This window comes from Pezoporus flaviventris, unplaced genomic scaffold (genome assembly GCF_033815535.1).
Source record: "Pezoporus flaviventris isolate CSIRO_AGI_PZ_B2104156 unplaced genomic scaffold, CSIRO_AGI_Pfla_v1 ptg000006l, whole genome shotgun sequence".
NCBI classification, from domain to species: Eukaryota; Metazoa; Chordata; class Aves; order Psittaciformes; family Psittacidae; genus Pezoporus; species Pezoporus flaviventris.
Window position 1 is genome coordinate 4,489,329 of NW_026892554.1, and position 19,379 is coordinate 4,508,707.

At 44.3% G+C, this 19,379-nt stretch overlaps 1 long non-coding RNA gene across 1 annotated transcript in view; it reads left to right on the forward strand.

Moving 5' to 3' along the window:
* The first annotated feature begins 301 nt into the window (after nucleotides 1-301).
* Nucleotides 302-19,379, forward strand: part of LOC133265836 (uncharacterized) — a 105,167-nt gene continuing 86,089 nt past the window's right edge. The window contains exons 1-3 of the long non-coding RNA XR_009742132.1: nucleotides 302-673; nucleotides 18,424-18,537; nucleotides 18,803-18,888. This is a non-coding gene — a long non-coding RNA (uncharacterized LOC133265836). The remainder of the gene's footprint in view (nucleotides 674-18,423; nucleotides 18,538-18,802; nucleotides 18,889-19,379) is intronic.

A 19,379-nucleotide genomic window follows, 5' to 3' on the forward strand; every position in this document is an offset into this window, starting at 1 on the left:
GCCTTGAACACTGCCAGGGATGGGGCAGCCACAGCTTCTCTGGGCACCCTGTGCCAGCGCCTCAGCACCCTCACAGGGAAGAGCTTCTGCCTAAGAGCTCATCTCAGTCTCCCCTCTGGCAGGTTAAAGCCATTCCCCTTGGCCTGTCCCTGCAGGCCCTTGTTCAAAGCCACTACTCAGGTTTCTTGTAGCCCCTTTAGGCACTGGAGCTGCTCTAAGCCTTCTCCAGGCTGAACCAGCCCAGCTCTCTCAACCTGGCTCCCCAGAAATGATTCTCCAGCCCTCTCATTGTCTTTGTGGCCTCCTCTGGACTTGCTTCATGGTGGACAAGCAACCCGCAGAAGCCAAGTGGCGAAGAGGACAGATCTTTGCAGGTGGCAGCCCAGGCCATTGGACAGCATTGTTCTGCTGCACTGAAAACTTTAAAGGGTCCTTCAGGCAAAAGTCAGATCTCATCCCTTTCATTTCACAGATCCTCCCTGGCTCCTTCCGGGCCTACAGCCTGGGCTACAAAGCCAATGTACCAGTGTCTATGTGTTTGCTGGAGGAACTGTTACTGAGCAACGGTATCCTGAGTGACACAACACATCGCCATGCCTTGCAGAGTGTCGGGCGCACCGCTTGCTGCAGCCAGGCCCTTCCTCCCACTGAGCTGTGTTGGCATCAAACTCAGGTGAGAGGTGCAGAAAGCTTAAACCCTTCCCCTGTGAGCATCCGTGCTCAGCAGGGCTGACTTGGCAGGCTGGCAGGAGGGTGAACTGTGAGGCAGGAGAGCTGCCAGCGTTGTTCAGAGTTCAATCCTGGTGCTTCTGTCCTCAGAGTCAGAGGGCTGGGGAGTTCAGGGGAGGAAAAAAACAAAGTAAGAAACAGCTAAAGAAAGAGAGCAAAATATTGTTAAAGCTCTGCACCATCAACCCATGAATCTGCAGCGCAGGGGCCAGTTTAAACTGGCTTTGGGAAACTGAGGATAGCTCACTTATGCTTAATAATTAAAGGAATGATCTGTTTTCCTACTCACTGCACTAAAGATGAGTGAGGTTTTATCTCTGCACTGCTAACAGTGCCAGTGACATGTTCATAATCCTGTAACACATTTCTCTGCACATACAGCAGGGAAGAGGGCTTGTGGCAACGGGCCAGAATCACTTAGATCATTTTACCAGGGGCACACCAGAGACCAGAGGACCCCATCAAGGAGATGCTTTTTCCAGTCCGTAGCACGGCATGTTGTGACATCCCTCACACTGTTGTCCCCCCCCACGTTACTTCAGATGACACAAAAAGTGATTGCTGTCTTTAGATATAAAACTCAGTTTGACTCCAGCCAGGGTCAAACTGCTGTCGGTGTATTCAGATACATGTTTCAACTTAGTTTTGTCACCCTGTGAGTTGGAAAATTGCAGCTCTGGGTGAGGTGAAATCAGGATGATAAACTTTGTGAGCAACTGAGTATGAAACAAAACCTGATTTGCTCAGATCCAGGTAATGTTGTTCTTTTTCTCCTCCTTAAATCGCAATCCTGCTTCTCCAAGTTGATTTTAAATAATTCAGCTTTCTGAAGCAGGAGGGCTTGAGGAATTTCAGAAATAATGCATGCAAAAGGCTGGCTTTTATACTCCTGGTGTCTGGGATCCTGCATCTTCTGGTGTGATGTGGGGGGGTGTGTACATGGGCTTTTTTTGTACTCACATGCATACTCACACACCCGCTCTCTGTGTGAATTGATTATGTTACCCAAATACCTCCTAGGGATCTCTCTTTCTGTGGCTCTGGTACAGCTCGTTCTTGAAATTACTCTAGGAATTGTACAGCCCTGTGTCAAACACCCCCACACTGATAGAGGTACAGATTGAAAGTTGATGGGCATTAAAATGAAGTGGTGCTTAAGTAATTGTTAATGCAAAGTGGACCCAAATAATGGGACTGCTGGACAGAGGGGATGCAAAACCAACAAAACCAAGTGGAGAAGCTCCTCAAAAGAGAATAGTTTTTCTTGCCAACATGAGGAGAGGTGCAAAGACAAGCCTGTGCAGAGGTGTGAACTTGTAGATTCTCAGTTTCCTATGTCAGTCCCCATTTCAAGTATTGCTTCCTCATCTCCTGAGGCAGGACAGCTGGTGACGGATTGAACCTCACAATAATATATTGCCCCCTTGGTATGTTAACTTCTTACCTGGTGTGTTGTTTCTGGTTTATGGGATTGTTGTCTTTCCAAAACTGTCAGAGTCTCTTCTCCATCTGAAACACTATTGCATTTAGCCTTTGTTCTCCTGATAGCATAGGAGGCATGTTGTATTCAGCAGTGATAAACTATGCATGCTGAACATGGCCCAAATGGTAGTTAAAGGTGGCAGCTTCTCCCAAGGGAGGGACTGAGTGCACTGAGGCACAAACTCTGTTTTTGTGCCTTAACACTGCTGCTAGAACACTGCTGATGCGTCTAGCATGGAATAAATATTGGCCATTGGGCATTTCTCCCAGAATGTCTTCACAAACATAGTGGAAATCACCCCATGTTTATCTGGTTTGTGTGTAAATGGAATGGGTGGTATGTGGAGAGAAGCTCCCAGGTTGTCTTCTGTCCTGCAGATTTCTGAAATAGGCATTTAGCTGATGTCCTCAGCTGATGAAGACATTCCAGTTTTCTCAATTACTAGATTGCTGGCATTTGGTATCATTGTTTTGGTTCTTATAGTACTTTATACAACTGGCACCTACTCTGTTTTCTGTCCTGTCTGACTTATTCTGTTCCACGCTGTCCCCTCTACGTGAGGATAAGTGATTTCCATGGCTTTGTCCTTCAAAAAGCATCAGCCAAAGCTGTTTGTGCCTCTGCACTCGTTTGCTTTCCTCCGCTCTCCAGTTTAGAAGCTGCTCACGTTTTTAAGTGCCTTCCTGATTTTAAGTGCCAATAAGACTATTGTGCAATGAGTTAGAGACATCTGTCCCTCTGGCTTGGGCCACCTCCCTTCCAGAAGTGTCCCCAGTTCCTGACCAATCTGCTCTTTTTACCATCTTCTCAACCAGGTATTAAACCTTGGCTTTCCTGCCTCTCTTTCCCATCCTGCATGGGATTACTGGCAGTGTTTTCAGAGAACATTCATTGTCTGCAGTTTCCTTCTCCAGAGCCTCAGTTTTGCTTCCAGAATCTCTTTCCTGCCCTTCTGTACATAATTTGTGCCAGAATGGACTGGGCTTTTTCCCCAGTACCTCCTGAAAGCCAATTCAGGCTCCTGAGAGATCTGCTGCCTTAGTCTTAGCAGTCATGTCACCAAGTACTCCTCCTTGGGATTCCAGCCTCACCTGCCTATTTGTTGATGGTAGGAATCAGCTTCAAGCCTGAATTTAGGTTTTACAGTGGTGCCTTACTCTTGGCAGGAAGCTAATGTCTGAGTATGCAAAGAGACCAGGTTTCAGATGTGTGCTCTTGCTTGGTGTTCCCTGTTGTGTTGGCTCTTGTGTCTCCCCATCAAGTCCTTGCCAAGAGTGCACAGGTATGGGCCCTTGCTCAATATTCTGCATTTTAGTCTCAAGCCTGGATAGCCCAATGCCCACATCCCTTTCTTGAGTGCTGGCCTGACTGATTTGGAACCAGAATTAAGATTTAGAAAGACTTCCTTACTGCTTTCAGCAGAAGGCATTAGGCTTAATGGGCCATCCACTGTATATTCTTGACTACTAGATGTCTGACAGCACTCTTGGAGCAGTAGCTCTTACTAGGTTGCTCTACAGGGAGAAACCTCTAGCAGATGGGCACAGGATCTCATGGACAGACTCCACCCTGCATGCTCTTGAGAGGTGTCACAACATCACATCATCAGCTCTGCGTGGTTGGTGCCTGACATCTCCCGTGTAGTATGATTTGCAGCTGAGCTGTGAACTGAGCATGTGAACGTATCCAAGGCAGCTTATGCATTCTGGTAGTGTTGGTTTGCTACATGATTCAGTTGCTCAAGCATGTATGCTGTAGGTTGGGTATAATACCTGGGCTCTATCTGGTTTAAAGTTTCTGACAATGTCGCACTGGGATGTATGGACTGTTAGCTTTTATAATGAGCTTATCTGTAGTCAGACATATCTAAATCAGAAGATCCTTTTACTCTGGTCTCCAGTACGAAATTTATGATCTTCTCTAGTTTGCAGTCACTTCAAGGTCTGCAAGATCCTCTGTTTTCAGTGACAAATAGATGCCACTGCGCAACTGTAGATTTTGACATCTTTTCTTCCTTCTTTAGCTGTGTTCCATTCCCTTCCTCCAAGCAGCAGGCTATGTACGAAGTACCTGTTACAGTCCTACCAGACTCATTTGAATTCAGCACACCCCATTGTCCTGCTGAGTGTTCTATCAATGTGCCAACTTCACCGTATTAACCCAGGAGCAAAGGAAACAGCAAGTCAGTCAATCCTTGGGCTACAACAGGTTTATTTTATTTAATGAAGTTTGAGTCATTTTATGGCAGAACTGGGCTGCAGTTCCAGCTGAGCCCTTTTGAGCCTGCACATTCCTCTCTGCTGCACACCTCTGGGGTATGCAGCCAAAAATGTAAATTAATGAAGACAAAGAGATGTTCCTGACATGGTTATTCTTCTCTTTTGTTAGGGCACAGAAGCATGGGCAGTATGGGGAGAAGCAGTGAAGTTATCACTTCATTCATCACAGTAACAGTAGTATTTTTCTTGGGCAGATCTATGGCAAGTGCCTGTTGACCACCTTAATATATTCTTAGAATTTCCCTCAATAAAACCACCCCTTCCTGCAGGACTCTGGCATGCAATACTGTAAATTATCATATTAGATTTTGGTTTTTTCTTCTAGACATACCCAAAATGTGACAGTTATTTTGATGGAAAAATAAGTCAAGAAACCATGGGGCAAAAGTGGAGAAGTGCACAACTGGCATATGACTGCGGCCTAAGCACACTTCTGTTTTAACTTTGCCATCTTTCTCTGTCTCATGTAATCATAAATAAGTGCTTTGCAATCTGTGGAATGTGTTTTTTACACATGACCACCATATGGGCTGCTATTTCTCTGGCCTTTTGTACCTCTCTTTGTTGTTTGGGTTACTGATAGTTCTCTGGTGGTGTTTGATTTTAGTTTTCTCCCTCAACAAGTTACACCTAGAAACTTTCCCTCATCTTATCTTTGAGGTTTACACTTCTCTTAGCTCTAGCAAATATGTCTGAATTCTACAGTTTACTCCTGTCAATACTCTGCATTTTGCTTTTAACAACTGTTTGTGTACAGAAGATACCAGTCAGAAGTAAGTCTGGATTATCACTCCATGGAAGCTTATGTTTAGGGCCCACTGCCCTTTGGAAAAGGATGCAGATTATTTGCACTGTTATTCCAGAATCTGTGTCTTGTCAGGGAGTCTTCAGGCATCCTTTAGTTTTACTCCCTCTTGTGTGAACTCAGTGTCTGGTTGAACAAGCCTTAATTGCAGCCTTCATCAAACCTGCTTTCAGCTGAGATTTCTTCCTGGTGCAGTGGTGCCTGAGGTGTGCTGGAGATAGGTTTGTCAGACTGGTTGTGTGTTAAATGCTTGCTGAAATTGATGGAAACCACTCCAATGACGATTGGGCCCTGAGAACACTGCACCAAACAATAACCAGATGTATTCCAGGCTCCCACTTCCTTAACCCTTCTTCTATTGTATTCCTCATCCTTGTATGTTATCAGAATATACATTATTTCCTGAGCAGTTAGTTCCTATTCTGGCTTTTATAATTCTGAGATGACAACAGGTAATTTTGAACACGGAGTCACTCTCTCATGCCTAATCTACAACATTTCTTCCCCCCAGCTGAGGACAGTGAGTTCTGAACCTTCCTGCAGGCCTTGGTTTGGTGTGTGTCAGTGTGATGTGCTGCTCCACTTGGCTTGCTCTGCTCATGGGTAATTTAATAAGTGATAATCATGGCCTGCAAGGAATGCCAACCCTGTCGTTCACGCCATTCCAGTTCATGTCTTCATTTCGTCTGGAAAAGCCACTGTGTCAGCTACTAGTGGACTCTCTACCCTTCCCTTCTTAAAATAGGCACTTGCCTTTTCAACTCTTTTGTGTAGGTGAAAGACATTATATGAGGTTTTTAATTTAAACCTTTAGGATTATTTTATTTATTAATTCTTAGGCAATGTTCTCTTCATTCCTTGGTCTGGGAGGAGATGTGCATCACAGGCTGTTGCTGGTCCCTGGAGGGTGGAAGCCTGCCCATGAATTAAAGTAGACTGTCAGAACTCACAGTGGTCTGAGATGTGCTTATAGATGATGCAAGAGAGAGACAGAAAACAAAGTGGCTAAAAGCACAGAGAAATCAGAAATGCCAAAGAAGCATCTGTAAACTTTGACTTCATTCCAACAGTGAAAATTTGCTTATCTCAGTCCCCCATCTATGTCAAAATCTTGCATTAATTTTTGATACAAGGAAAACTGAAGTTGTAAGATTACATGATCACAGTAATAGCCTCTTTGGCAACATCCTTTCCACTGCCCTCCAGCTCTTTCCTCTTCTGTTTTTTGAGCTTCCCACCCTTAGACTAATTCTTCTCATTCCATTTGCCTTTTGCCTTTTATCTACCATATGTGCCCCCATAGCCCGCCTCATCTGTAGTAACTTTTTCTGTCCTTTGATTTTAATTCACACAAAGGAGAGGGACCCCTCACCACTGCAGTACGCCTGGCAGACCAGCAGCAGTTCATCTAACACAGCTCTGCCGTGGCACCTCACTTACTACTTGTTCAACTGTTGCTATTGACTAGCATTGCTTTTAGGGAGGGCATGTGAACATCATGAGACTGGAGAGGCGACGTCTTACTGCACATCACTAAAAGGTACATGGAGATCTTGTGCTAGGCTTGCACCCCTGGAGCACAAGAGGCTTCTAGCTCTTCAGGAACCTGAGCCAACAGTGGTTTGAAGTGGACTTTAAAACTGATTTTGTGGTCAACTGAGTAAGACCTGATTGACCTGTGCTCACGTTACGTGCCCATGTGTGGGTTTGACCCTTCCCCATGGATGTCTAATACACGTGGTTGCTGGGGGCAGTGATGGAGAAGCAGGAAGACTCAAAACTATTTCTTTCTCTTCTAATCGGAACTGGAGCCCCCAGCCCAAAGGAAGCTGCAGGGGAAATTTCTTGCTGCAGGAATGATCGTCACAAGGTGCCTGACAAATGAAGTTCACTTCCAGCATTTGTTGCTGTGCAGTGATTCAGTGACCTTCATGTCTTGGGTAGGGTTGCTTTGATTTGAGTGTGCTCAGTGCTCACCCAGACTCAAATGAAAAGCCAGGATTAATAGGAGCCATGTCCCCTCTTAGACACAGAGGTGCCTGTCCCGTTGTGGCAGTGTGACATTACTCCTGGGTTTCCTGACTGGAGTTGGAAAGATGTATAAGCAAGTAGCCTTTGGAGGATAGCGCTGATTTAGCATCCTGTTGAACAGCAGCCTATTTAGTTGCTTACAGACACAGAATAGGTTCAAACCTGTTTGCTCACTTCTTCCTCTTCGACCTTTCCACACTGGAATTCATCAGAGTTTTAAAACTTCATTAAAACTTCCATGTGCCCATTAGCGAGAGCAGCAGACTGCTTCCACAAGTGAGGAAGCAGCAGACAGGAAGGACCAATGTCAACAACATCAGGCTTTTGGGTACTTCTGTCTTGCTTCTCTCCTGCTACGGTACAAAGTGCAGCACAGCTGGAAAAGCCTCTGGGAGGAGCGTGTCATCATCTGGCTTAAATAAACCTGGCCGCAGTCGCATCAGTGGGCAGACACCAGCTTATCCCTGCAGGGAAGGTGGCCATAGCCCTTGGACTGTGTGCGGGATCTCAAGAGGATCTTTATTTTCAAACTCCTTTCTGGGAAATGCAAATATGCTCAGGGACATGGCACACTGGAGCAGGGGAGGGGGTGGCTCAGTGCTCCCAGAGGTTTGATAGCGCTCCCTTCTCAAATAAAGAAGTAAAAAGAGGGCGAAAATGCTCCCGCCCGGGCTGAGGGCTGTGGTCCAGGTGAGGCCAGGGGCCTCGCTCCTGGTGAGGGCCGGGACCGGCTCAGGGGCCGGAGCCCGCAGTGAGGGCGGGGGCACGGACTGAGGGCTGGGGTTCCGGTGAGGGCCTGTTCCAGCGGTGGGGCCGGGATCTGGGGTGGGTGTCGGGGCCGGAGTGAGGGCCGGAGTCTGGGGTGAGGACGTGGACCCGCGGTGAGCGCCGGGGTAAGGGCCAGGGGTAAGGGCCAGGGGCCTCGCTGAGGGCGGGAGTCTGTGGTAAGGGCCGGGGGCAGCGGTGAGAGGCCGGGCCTTTGCCTCGGCAGCGGGCGCTGGGCGGTTGGTAACACTAGAGGTCACTGTGTGACCAGGGATGGAGGCGGCGTTTGGGGCCTGGGGAAGGTCAGCGGCTGCTAATCCGTGTAAATTGCTGAACGACAAGCGAAATTTGTACCTCATTAGGGAGCGCTTTGATGCGGCATTGCTGCTGTCCTGACTGCAGAGCGCCCGCTTCCTGCGGGGGAGAAACCTCACCCTTGAGTGGAGTGTTCCTGACGGCACCCGGGGCATGGCTGGTGTTTTAGGGACAGGCTGGGGGCGCTGGACCGGGCAGTGTTCCCCGTGGTGTCAGTCCAGGTTGCATCTACCTGTCCCACTCCTCTCCTCCACACAGCTGTGAGCTATCTTATCAGCATGGGCAGGAATTCATTTAGCTGATGCTGCCTGGCAAGCCTAGGGGTAAAGATGGATTTAACACAGTCACTAGACATCTGTGTGCTAAACTCACTGGCTCTGGATCCTTTATCAAAAGGATTTAATATTATTCCCTAATAATCCCTTTTCTCACAAACAGGTCAGACTGGAGAAGCTGCTGCTGCTCTCAGCCTCACTGGTGGTGGTGTTATTGGTTTCAGGGCTGCAAGACATCTGTCTCATCTTGGTGAGAAGTTTTCCTTTTAATATTAATATTGATTGAACTTGTTTACTCTGGCAACTCAGAAAAGAAGGTATCTCTGCTGCTTGGTTCCCTGAAATACTGCTCTAGAAGTTGTTCTGAGCGAAAGACTGCAATGTTTTCTTCTCCTGCCCCTGAAAAGACAGATAATTTTGGGTCAGTTGAAGCTACTTAGATGTCGGTTGCATAGTTTGTCAATTATTCTGATCCAAAACAGTAAGAAAAATCATTTTAACATTTTCCGTTGCAACATATGCGTTGATTTGACCAACAAATAAAGCATCTTCTCACCCTTCCCGTAGCATCCCAAAGACTCAAAGGTAAAACACCTGATAGGAGACTGAACAAAACGTTTTAGTTGACCTAAAGCAGTTTATTGTTTTCACTTTGGCCATAAGGTGGTTATTAGCACAGGTTTCTTTGTAAGCCTTCCCTTAGCTCCTGTGAGGCCAGGTGTCTGCTGGCAAGGGAGGGAATGTGCCCCACATCCCTTTTTCTCTCTGGAATGTGCCATTAATGACCCAGTTTTGGTGGAGGTTTCTAATGCTCTCACAAGGGTTTCATGGCACTTCTCCCATTAGGGCAGGAACCTGGTTGTGGTTGGATTCCATGGTAGTGAAAACATCTCACAAATCTAGTCAGGAATAATTGGGGTAACAGGGACTCCTTAGTCTTCGTTCACTGGAGGGTCACAGGACTTCAGATTTGACTTTGCTATTGAAGTCAGCTAATGTACTGGAAATGCCTTCGTTTTCTCCCTCTGGAGGCACGGGTTCAAATCCACCATAAATTACAAGTGACACAGGTTCAGTAGTCTTAATTAAATCCCACGAGGTTATTTTTGTGTGTCAACACTCCCCTTCTCCTCCCTTCTGCACCGTTTGGAGCACCTGAAGGGCAAGGGGGACTCCAACACCACAGGTGGAAGTTCTCAGTGCAGTACTCAAGCACTCCAGTTAGCTCAGGACTGGGGATATGCCCAGACTCTTATCTGCCCAGGTATCAATCTTCCATTGAACTTGTAATGTGGTGTATATTCTTTCTACATTTAAAGCATTCAGTTCTGTGCAAGATCATTATTCCTTGTTGGGAGATAACTGTCTATAGAGGATTTTTGTTATCTACAGCATCTCTCCAGCCTGGAATTCATTGATTTCCAATCTGCTTTCTAAAGGTGTGGGATAGGGGTGATCAATGCTACAGTGCTGATGTGAATAAAGCGTGCCCCTAATCTGCATTATCAACGGTCCACTTCCTGATATCCTGAGCTGACCTGGTCATGACTGTCTCTTACACAGATAAATACACTGGCTGTTGCTAACATGTCTTGAAAGCCTTTAAAATAGGAACAAATCAGATTCAGTGTCGTTTTTCCAGGGAGTGGCTTTGTTCATTCAAACCTTCTTTAAGCTAATGCTTTTGTAAAGGCACTATATGTTTCTCTTAGCTTGGATTTAAATTAAAAGCTTTAAGTGGTCTCCTGATTTTCCCAGCAACATGTTTAAATAGAAAAAAAGCCAGAAAGCTAAGGAAAAAAAAAACAAACCCAGAGCTCCAAAATGTGCCACTTCCAGAGGAACTGTTTAGAGAGCAGGTTTTTATTTAATAAACAGTGATCAATTGAATTGATTAACCATGAACACATTACAGCAGAGTTTGTTGTTGCTGTTGCTGATAATTGCAGTTCATGTGCATGAGAATATTAAATGGCTGTTTGCAGGATCATTTTCATGCTCTTTTCATTTAACAGAATGGAGAAAACAACAACTGTTGACAGCGATTTTGGTTAGGACTCAAGCACCGCAGACTGTGCCCTCAGGATGCCTGTGCAATAACTCTGTCAATTGTGGCCATTTACTCTGCACTTGCAGACATTTCTGCAAACCTTGCAGCTGTTTTTTAACTAATTCGCTTGGTAATTAGATCTTATCATGCTGGCTCCATGGCTTTACATAAACTGTAAGCATTTGGAGCTGCCATGTAAGACGTTTGAGAGTTGTCTCTGTTTTGCTCCTCTGCGAAGACCGAGGTGCTCACAAAAAAGCAGTAGAAATAAGGAAGCGATTGTAACAAATGAGTTCCTGCTGATTTAAGAAGGTTTCCGTGGAGTAAAGGAGTTCCTTTACTTAAATTAACAACTGGAAGCCAGGCAGCATTGATGGGTTTCATCCTGCTGGATGCTGAGCACAAACTGGGACCTCTGCTTCTATCCTTTTTTCACCTTGTAATACACATCTTTGCTTTCAGTAGGAGTTGCGGGCTTTGCTAAAAGTATTTTACCATTTTATATATCTCCTTGATGTTAAGGAGGGTACTACCATGATCCTGTGAGCTCAGGGTCAAGAGCTGGTATCAGTCATGCGCAAACAATATGAGTGGAAAGGCAGTGAGCCCTTTTGTATCAGCACGTCTCCTTGGAATGGCATTATGCAGTGATATGTGTAGTACGACTTGCAAACTGTGAATCTAGGTGCTGGTACTGGTGGAATGACCTTGCTGACACAGACCTATTGATCTCAAAGGAGAAAGTGCTCTGCCAGGGACTACTCAAAAGCTTTTTATTTTCAGAGCCCATCTTTGGATCTGCCAGTTCTGTGCTGTGCCAGGGAGAGGCAGAATATGGTTTAGTTTCAGGGTTATTGTCTGCTGTCTGCAGGTCACTTTGGGCACAATATGGTTTTCTGTTTTGTGCTCTGTATGCTTTGCACTTCCCCCAGGAGTACAAGCCAGGCTGTGTGTGCTGCAGTGTCTTTGATCTAAAGAATGGAGAGACGTACCCTGTAACATCCGAGAAGGTCCCATAAATGGCAGCATTGGAAGGTTTGCAGCTGTGGAGTTCCACCTAGTTAGGGATGAAAACTCAGTTAACAGGACCCCAAAGAGAGTTTGGATGTAGCAGATGTCAGAATGAAGTACAACTCTTAAGCTTTTTTGTGTTCAAACAAATCATTAAAAAATTTTGCACGAGAATCTCATGAAGGATGCAAAAATATTATGGGAAGAGGCAACTTTTCCAGATGGGCTTTGGTGCTTGTATCTGTCAGCTGATACTGGCAGATGTCATCGTAAAGATACTTTCACCACTTGTAAGGGTGGTAGTAGTAATAACGCAATAGCTGTGAAGGTCTGAAGAGGTATGTGAGGCTACATCTATAGGGAGAAGGGATACATTTTATTAGCGGATACAGTTGGGAAAAACAGATGAACTTTTGAGGCCAGGAGCCCTACTTTCTGGAGCTTTGCTGGAGCTCTGGAAAGTCACAGCTCACAGGATGTACAGATCTTTTGGAATTCACCTTTGACAGCACAGTGAGACTTTCAAAGAGTGCCATAGTTTTGGGTGTTTTTTTGAAGTGGAAATCCTATGCCCTGTCCTTAAATTGGTGCTTAAGTTGGTACTGCAGTGGAGCCATCTCTGAAGACTGACTGCTATCTGTTTGGGACATCACGGGAGAATACCTTCATGACCTCTAGAGCTGACTCCTTCAGAGGAAGTTTTGCCCTGATTCCCTGCTTGCCATGAAGGATACAAATAAAAATGGCAGAGGTAATTCCAGTAGAAGCATTAGAAAAGTCTGCACAGGTGATCTTTTTATCCTCCAGTATTTCAGGCAAGTTGCTATAACATGTTTTATGCAGTGATATCATCTCTCTGAAACCATGGCTATGTCTTAGTCTGTACTTGTGACAAAATGATATTATGGGTCCTTGGGTGAATTCACTGAATTTACACTCTGAAGTCTAACAATTTCAGAAGCAGACAAATTTGGACCTAGTGAATATGCTCTGCATGTTTGTGTTACAGACCTTTGTGTTTGCCAGCAGCCAGTCCAATAATGCATGCCCAGTATATGTGCATTTTGTATCACATGGAGACCTTCAGGCCCAGTGCAGTAGAAATCTAAATGCTTTTGCCACCTTGGTAAATGCAGTAACTGGAAAAACAAGTGTATGTACAGATGAAGGTATATCAGGTATTTGAAATTTCTTTCAGTCATAAACCTTGGGGGAAGTTTAGCTTCAGTGTTGAGCTTTGATCCAAGTATATAGCAACTTTAGTTTGAAATCTTTAAATTAGTATCACCATACCTCACAGATAAATCCTGCAACCCACTACTGGCTAATGTGCTCATAGATTTCAGTGGGAGTGGTGAAACAGGTACTGCAGGTAGATGGATCTCAGGACAACTGAACAGTGACAGCCATTGTGATTTTAATAACAGCAGCAATAACAACAACAATAATCTATGCGTTTTATTGTATTTAATAAGTGGGTTCAAACACCTGGGGTACTGCAGAATACAGATAGCTGTCTTGGCTCTGGATAAATGAGGCTGAAAGCTGGGTGCAGTTTGATCAGACCTGCATGACAAATTAATTATCCCAGGAAGCAAATGCTTTAATTTGGAGGTAATGCTGTGCAGATACAGGACAAGGGCTGCTCTCTGTGCTGTGTAGGTATCTTGGGTCATTTGAAGTGGCCTGGGTCAGATGCATGTGGCAGGACATGTTCCACTGGATGTGGTTCTCGGGTCCAAGCCTGGCACAGATCTCCCCTCCCTGCACAGTCCAGGCTGCAGTGGGGACCATGCTCCTTTTCCCATTATATGAGAGCATGTAGAGCGAGCATTTAGTCCTCAGATTCTGAAAGCTCTGTGTGAACTTTGATATGACAGTGCCAGTTTTAACCAAAGAAAAGTACTGTAGATGTCACCTGCATTTTTATCCAGTTCTCTTTGACAGGAAGAGAATTTAGAGTTCTGCTAGAGATAGAAAGGGCAGAAAACCCCACTCCTAGACTCATTTTGCTTGCTGTTATCCTGCTACCATAATTACCTCTAAACATAATTATGGGCAAGACAAATGACATTTTTAGCTTTAGTCTTTAAAGACGAGTTAATTTCAGGCTTTGACCAGAACTATGTTAATTAGCCTCTACTCACTCTCTTTGTATGGAATTACATCACCCAGGACTTAGCATAGGTTGCCTTTCCTGTATCTTTGAGTAATGAAAGGACACAGCATGGCAACCAAATCAAGGGCTGCTGCATTAACAAGGCCACTTTTCTGCCCATTTATCATCTATTAAAGGTGCACTAGTTTGTAAAGTAACACCACCTTCAGCAGGGCTGCCAAGAACAGCTCCTCATTTATTTTCTGCATGGTTTAAGTTGGAGTTAGACCCACCTTGTAGCTCAGAGGTGACAGCCAGTAAGAAAAAGTACACTAATTGAGACATCTCAAGGGAGGAATAGAAGAAAACTGAAAAGGTAATTAGAATGAGAGGGTTTCAAGCTGGGTAGGTAAAATCGAATGGAGGTGCATATTAGGGGCTGTTACAGATGGGAAAGAAAGTACTTGGAGAATAAAAAAAGAAAAATGAATATTAGAGAACAGAGCACCCTTTTCACACATGAAGAATAGAGGAGAGAGATAAAAAATAATGTAACAGTGGAGATACAGGCTGGGGAAAAAAAAAAGCTCCAGAAATATGAAGGACGTATTTAAATGTAAAAGAGAAAGAATGGGGAAAAATAATAGAGCAGATCAATTACTGGAGCTGTAGTCAAGGAAGGAGAAACTGTCAAATGAATATTTCTGGAGCTGTGGAAAAGTCTCCTTTTTTTTTTTTTTTTCAGGGCTATAGAGTGTGTTTGGTTTGTGTAGAAGGGGTTTCTTTTGGGGGGTAATTCAGTATTTGAGCTTGCTGCAGTGTCAGTAGCCTGAACGCAGCACTGGGGTGAATGCCCATATGGGCAGAACTAGATTAAGTAGATGCTATTTGGCAGAGCGTGTAGCTGGTACCAGACCTTTTTCAAGTGGGTGAAGTTTTACCCCCTCAGCAATATTATCTCTGTGTCTCTTTTGCTTTAGTGTCAATAGTTAGGGACATGTTAAGGTCCAGTTCCAATTTCTCCCATTTTAAACCTTCCCTTACCTACTGGAAAAGAATCACCTGGGTTACTCCCAGGTCATTTCCACCTCACACATAGTGAATCTGGAGTTGCTCCACATTCCTTCAGGCATATGTACTCTGAAACCAAGGCAGACAGGCACATGAAGGGAAACACTTTTCTGATTAAGAGTGGACAATGGCCATTGCTTTCTGTCCTCTTCACAGTTGATTAGGCAAGATTTTCCCTTTTGGCTCCTGTGGAGGTAGGAGGCTGGAAGTGAAGATAGTCTTCATTGGTGGGCAGACCAGCTGGAGCATGGCTGCAGGGCAGGAAGGTGGAACCCCAAGGCCATCACCAGTGAGTTATTAACCCTCAAACACCCATGGTCTCAATAGCTGGTGGGCTGGAAGGACCAAAGTCTGTGTCTGTATCACTGGGAAGTGCTGCATAGAGGAATCTGAGCTAACTCTGAGCAAGAAAATCGTGCTTGCACCCTCAAGTAAATGAATCAAGGGAAATCAATTGGAGATATGTTTCTGGCTGTTTTCATGGGACTGGACCAGCAGTATTTGTTCTCATTAGAACTTATTTGTGCACCCCTAAACTTTTAAAAAGTGATTTATATTCAGTAATCAGGGAGCTGCTAAATCAACTTCACTGTTCTTAGCGTAGACATCTGCCTGGCAGGGACTGCAACCCTGTCACCAGGCATTCACTTTGCATGGGAGCTGTGAGCCACATTCCTTGAAAGTACCTCGTTTTTCCAGCTGCTTCTTGTTATCTCTGTTTCTGGTAAGAAATTTCATCAATTATTTCCTAATAGTTGAGTTCTGTTTTCTCTTTGAGTTGTATTTCTTATGTATGACTGTATGTGGTATATGTATAAAATGTGGATGTATGTTAATGGATTTTTCTCCATGCCATGATATTATTGTCTCTGTCAGTGCCCAGATCTAGACAAACAAATGAGATGAACAAGTGGAAACCAGTGGCATAAAATAGCCCCAAAAACTTCACTCAAATGCTGTAAGCAGGTGGAGAAAAGCGATAACACCTGCCTCCTGACTTCACTGCTGGGCGGATACATGCCAGTGGAGTTTGATGGCCTTTGGCAGATAATCTTGTGATCTCTCATCACCTGCCTGTTTGGTGAAATTCTTCTTCCTCTTGAAAAGTTTAGGTCAAGCATCATCATTACTTGGGCTTTAGAGTTCAATACTAATTACTAATACTGGGCAATACTGCCCCTCAGTGTGTTTATTCCTAGACACTGGCTGCCTTAGCTTTTCTGTCTCTTTTTTGTTGTTAAGCGGCAGGGAAAACACCTGAATAATTCAGCAAGAACCTTTTACATTATGAAAAATATAATCAGCTGGCAATGGTGAGGTATCTTATTTCTACAGGACACTAACTCAGGTATTACAAGTGACTGCAAGATTAATGCCAAAGCACAGGAGGTGTGCATATGCATTCTCCTCACTGTTCAAGGCAGTCCCACCCTGTGTGGAGGGCGGAGGGAAGACTGTATTCCTCACCATGCCTACCTAATGCCACTTAATAATTTAAATCCATTAATCGGTTAAGATGAAGACCGAGCGTTGCTTCACTCACCACTGCCAAGTGAAGAGATTTTCCTGGCTAAATAAAAGATCTTTAGGTTTTGTCTTCTTGCAAGGGACCTGAGAGTACCACAGCTTACTTCCCTAAGAGGCTTCAGTTTTTGTTGGGGGTGGTGGGGTGGTGATACTATACCAAAAGGGCTTAAGTAAACACTACCATCCGTACATCATAAGTAGATGTCTGGGAATATTAGCTGTTTATTTCACTGACATCCTCTGAAGAGTCTATGGGGGGCTCTTTCAAGAGTCAGGACCTCAATGTAATATACAAGCTTTGATTCTGATATTTCCCTTGATAACTGTGCTCTACCATATTGGGGTCGGGAGTCAGCAAAGGTTCATTGGCTGTTGTAATGCTCACTGTCACCAGTAATAAGTACAAAGGACTTGCTTTAAAAGCTGGCTTATAAAACTTTAAGGAAACTTGGATTGCTTAAGTGAACTTCCAAGGCTCTTCAGGGGCCAAGTGCACTTTGGTTGTCTACTTATATTAATTTCACAGAGTTTAAAGGGTCAAGCAATGCAGTTGGTGATGCTTATTAATTTATGAAACACAGAACCTTGCACTATCTCGCTTTGACCACTTTTCCTCTCCTTTTAGAAAATTTAATATACATTAAAGCTTGCTAGACAAGGGCGCCCTAAAGGATTAAGCCCAAAGTTCACAGCTGGACTAAAAGGTTCAAAGATGTTGAATCTGCAACACTGATTTGATTCCAAGTGACGTTCAAACAACGGAACCAAACTGTGGATGTTTGAATGTGTAAGGAAACAGCAATTAGAGGAATACCACAGAGCAGCAGAGGATTAGGATTTATTTTCCTTAAAATGGTAAAACTGATTCAGCCTGATTCTTTCGTTCGTGGGGGGATGTGTTTGATCACATCAGCTTTTGGGGTCAGTGGTTGGTGTTACAATACAGCTTGCCAAGCTCTAAATGCTCATGCAGTCCTAAGAACTTTACAGAATATATTTGATTGTTTTGGTGATGCTGAACTGAGTCCTGGAAAAGAAAATGTTAGCCAGAAAGGAAGAAAGAAAAGAGAAATGGGTAGCTGCTGAAGTAACAGGGTTAGGATTTAGAAACCTGACATAATCCTATTCAGGGGTATTTCTGTATTCTGTTTACTTGCTATTGAATTGCTCTGGTGTCTTGTCCAAGGGAGATAATTCCAGAAGTCATTCACACCCAGGCTGCAAATTCAATACTGCATTCAGGTGACAAATGGAGTGTGATTGCAAAGCTACCCAGAAAATTGGAAATCAAATTGGCTGTGATGGTTGGTCTATGTGGTCTCCTTTTGGAATCAACAAGAGGGAGAGGAAAATGAAGTGTGTCCTACTGTACAGAACATGAGTTTATTTAACCAGAGTTGGTAAAGGGGGAAGCGAATTTCACATTATGTCAGCTCTGATTCCCGAGGCCTTTGGGAACACTCACCTTGAGGAAGCGGTTGTATTTCACTGGATGTTTGCTGTTGCAAAGAGAGACTCTAAACCCTGTAAGGGAGTCCCAGTGGTGCAGAATCTTTACATTGCAGCTGGGCCCGAACAGCCTCAGATAAGGTTGTGGGGCCCTGTGGTACATCACATGCTGGGAGAAAGTCTGTGGTTGGAGAGAATTCATAGCTTTCATGAGTGAACAAGGACAGAAATGTGGGAAGGCAAAGCAGCTGGGAAGAATTTTGTGTGATCCGTGGCACTTTGTATCCAGCCAGAGAACAGAACTCACATGTCCAGGACTGCAGCAGCCTTACCCTTGTATTTTAAACCCTTTAAACAGAGAGAACAATGCAGAAAATCCCACAGGACACATGAGAAAAGGGGTTGTGCTGAATCCCTGTTACCATTTCCTTGCATTTACTTGCTAACAAAAAATATTTTTCTTCTAGAATGAGGTTCTATCCTGTGGGGTATTTGGTTTAAAATGTACTGTAACCTTCTTTTTCTAATTGATCAGATCAGCCTTGAACGCTCAAAGAAAAACCTGCCTGCTCTGAATATTGCCTGAGGAATTAGAAAGGTCTTTCTTGGAAACAGAAGAATGAGATGAAACGATCATCTGTAGAGCATGGTAAGAGAGAAAAAGAATAAAGGGATGAGTTATGTTTGACTTGTCTTCTTCCAAGAGACTATTTCTTTTTTGTTTTTTTAGAGCAGACTTTAGATGTAGGAGATGTTGTGGGAGCTGCTCTGTACAGTTTCAAGATGTAGCTTTACCATGGCAGCTCTGCAGGCCCTATAGCTTCCTCAGACCCATCTATAGGCACCTGCATTTTGCGCCACATATGGGAGAGGGTCTGGAAGAATCTTATCTTTCTCTTCATTGTCCTCCACAGGTCTTTGTCCCAGAAAATACAGAGAGAAAGAAGATCCTGGAGTTGAACTGGAGCTGAGCTGACCATGGACTTCGTCCGAAGAGTAGGTATGTTTGGAGGTGTAATTGTGTTCCATGTGTAACACTAGTGCTGATTGATCTGGTATATGAAGGTGCCCTAAAATACATTTGCCATTGACCTTGTTAGGACCTGACATGCTGGTTCTCAGAGACCAGAAATGAATGACTGCTAGAGGTTCTCATGCTGCTCAATGCATTTCCAGTGTCTTGCTAGAACAAGTTTCCAAACATGGGCAGTTTTTCTCCTCCTCTCCCAACTTGTAAACCAAAAATATCTTTGTTTTGGCAACTTGATTTGCAGTAAGACTACATTATGTACCACTTGAGCTGTAAGAGAAACTACTAGTTGTAGTACAGGGGTCAATCAAGTAGATGTTTGTTATCTTCCACCTAAGCAGAAGCAACACTAAAATTTTAACTCTGTCATTAATAAACAAGGAGCCAGTGGATGGGAGAGCAATGGAAGGCCTATGATCACTTACTCTGAAAGGGATGATTGTTAGTTGCACCTTGATGGC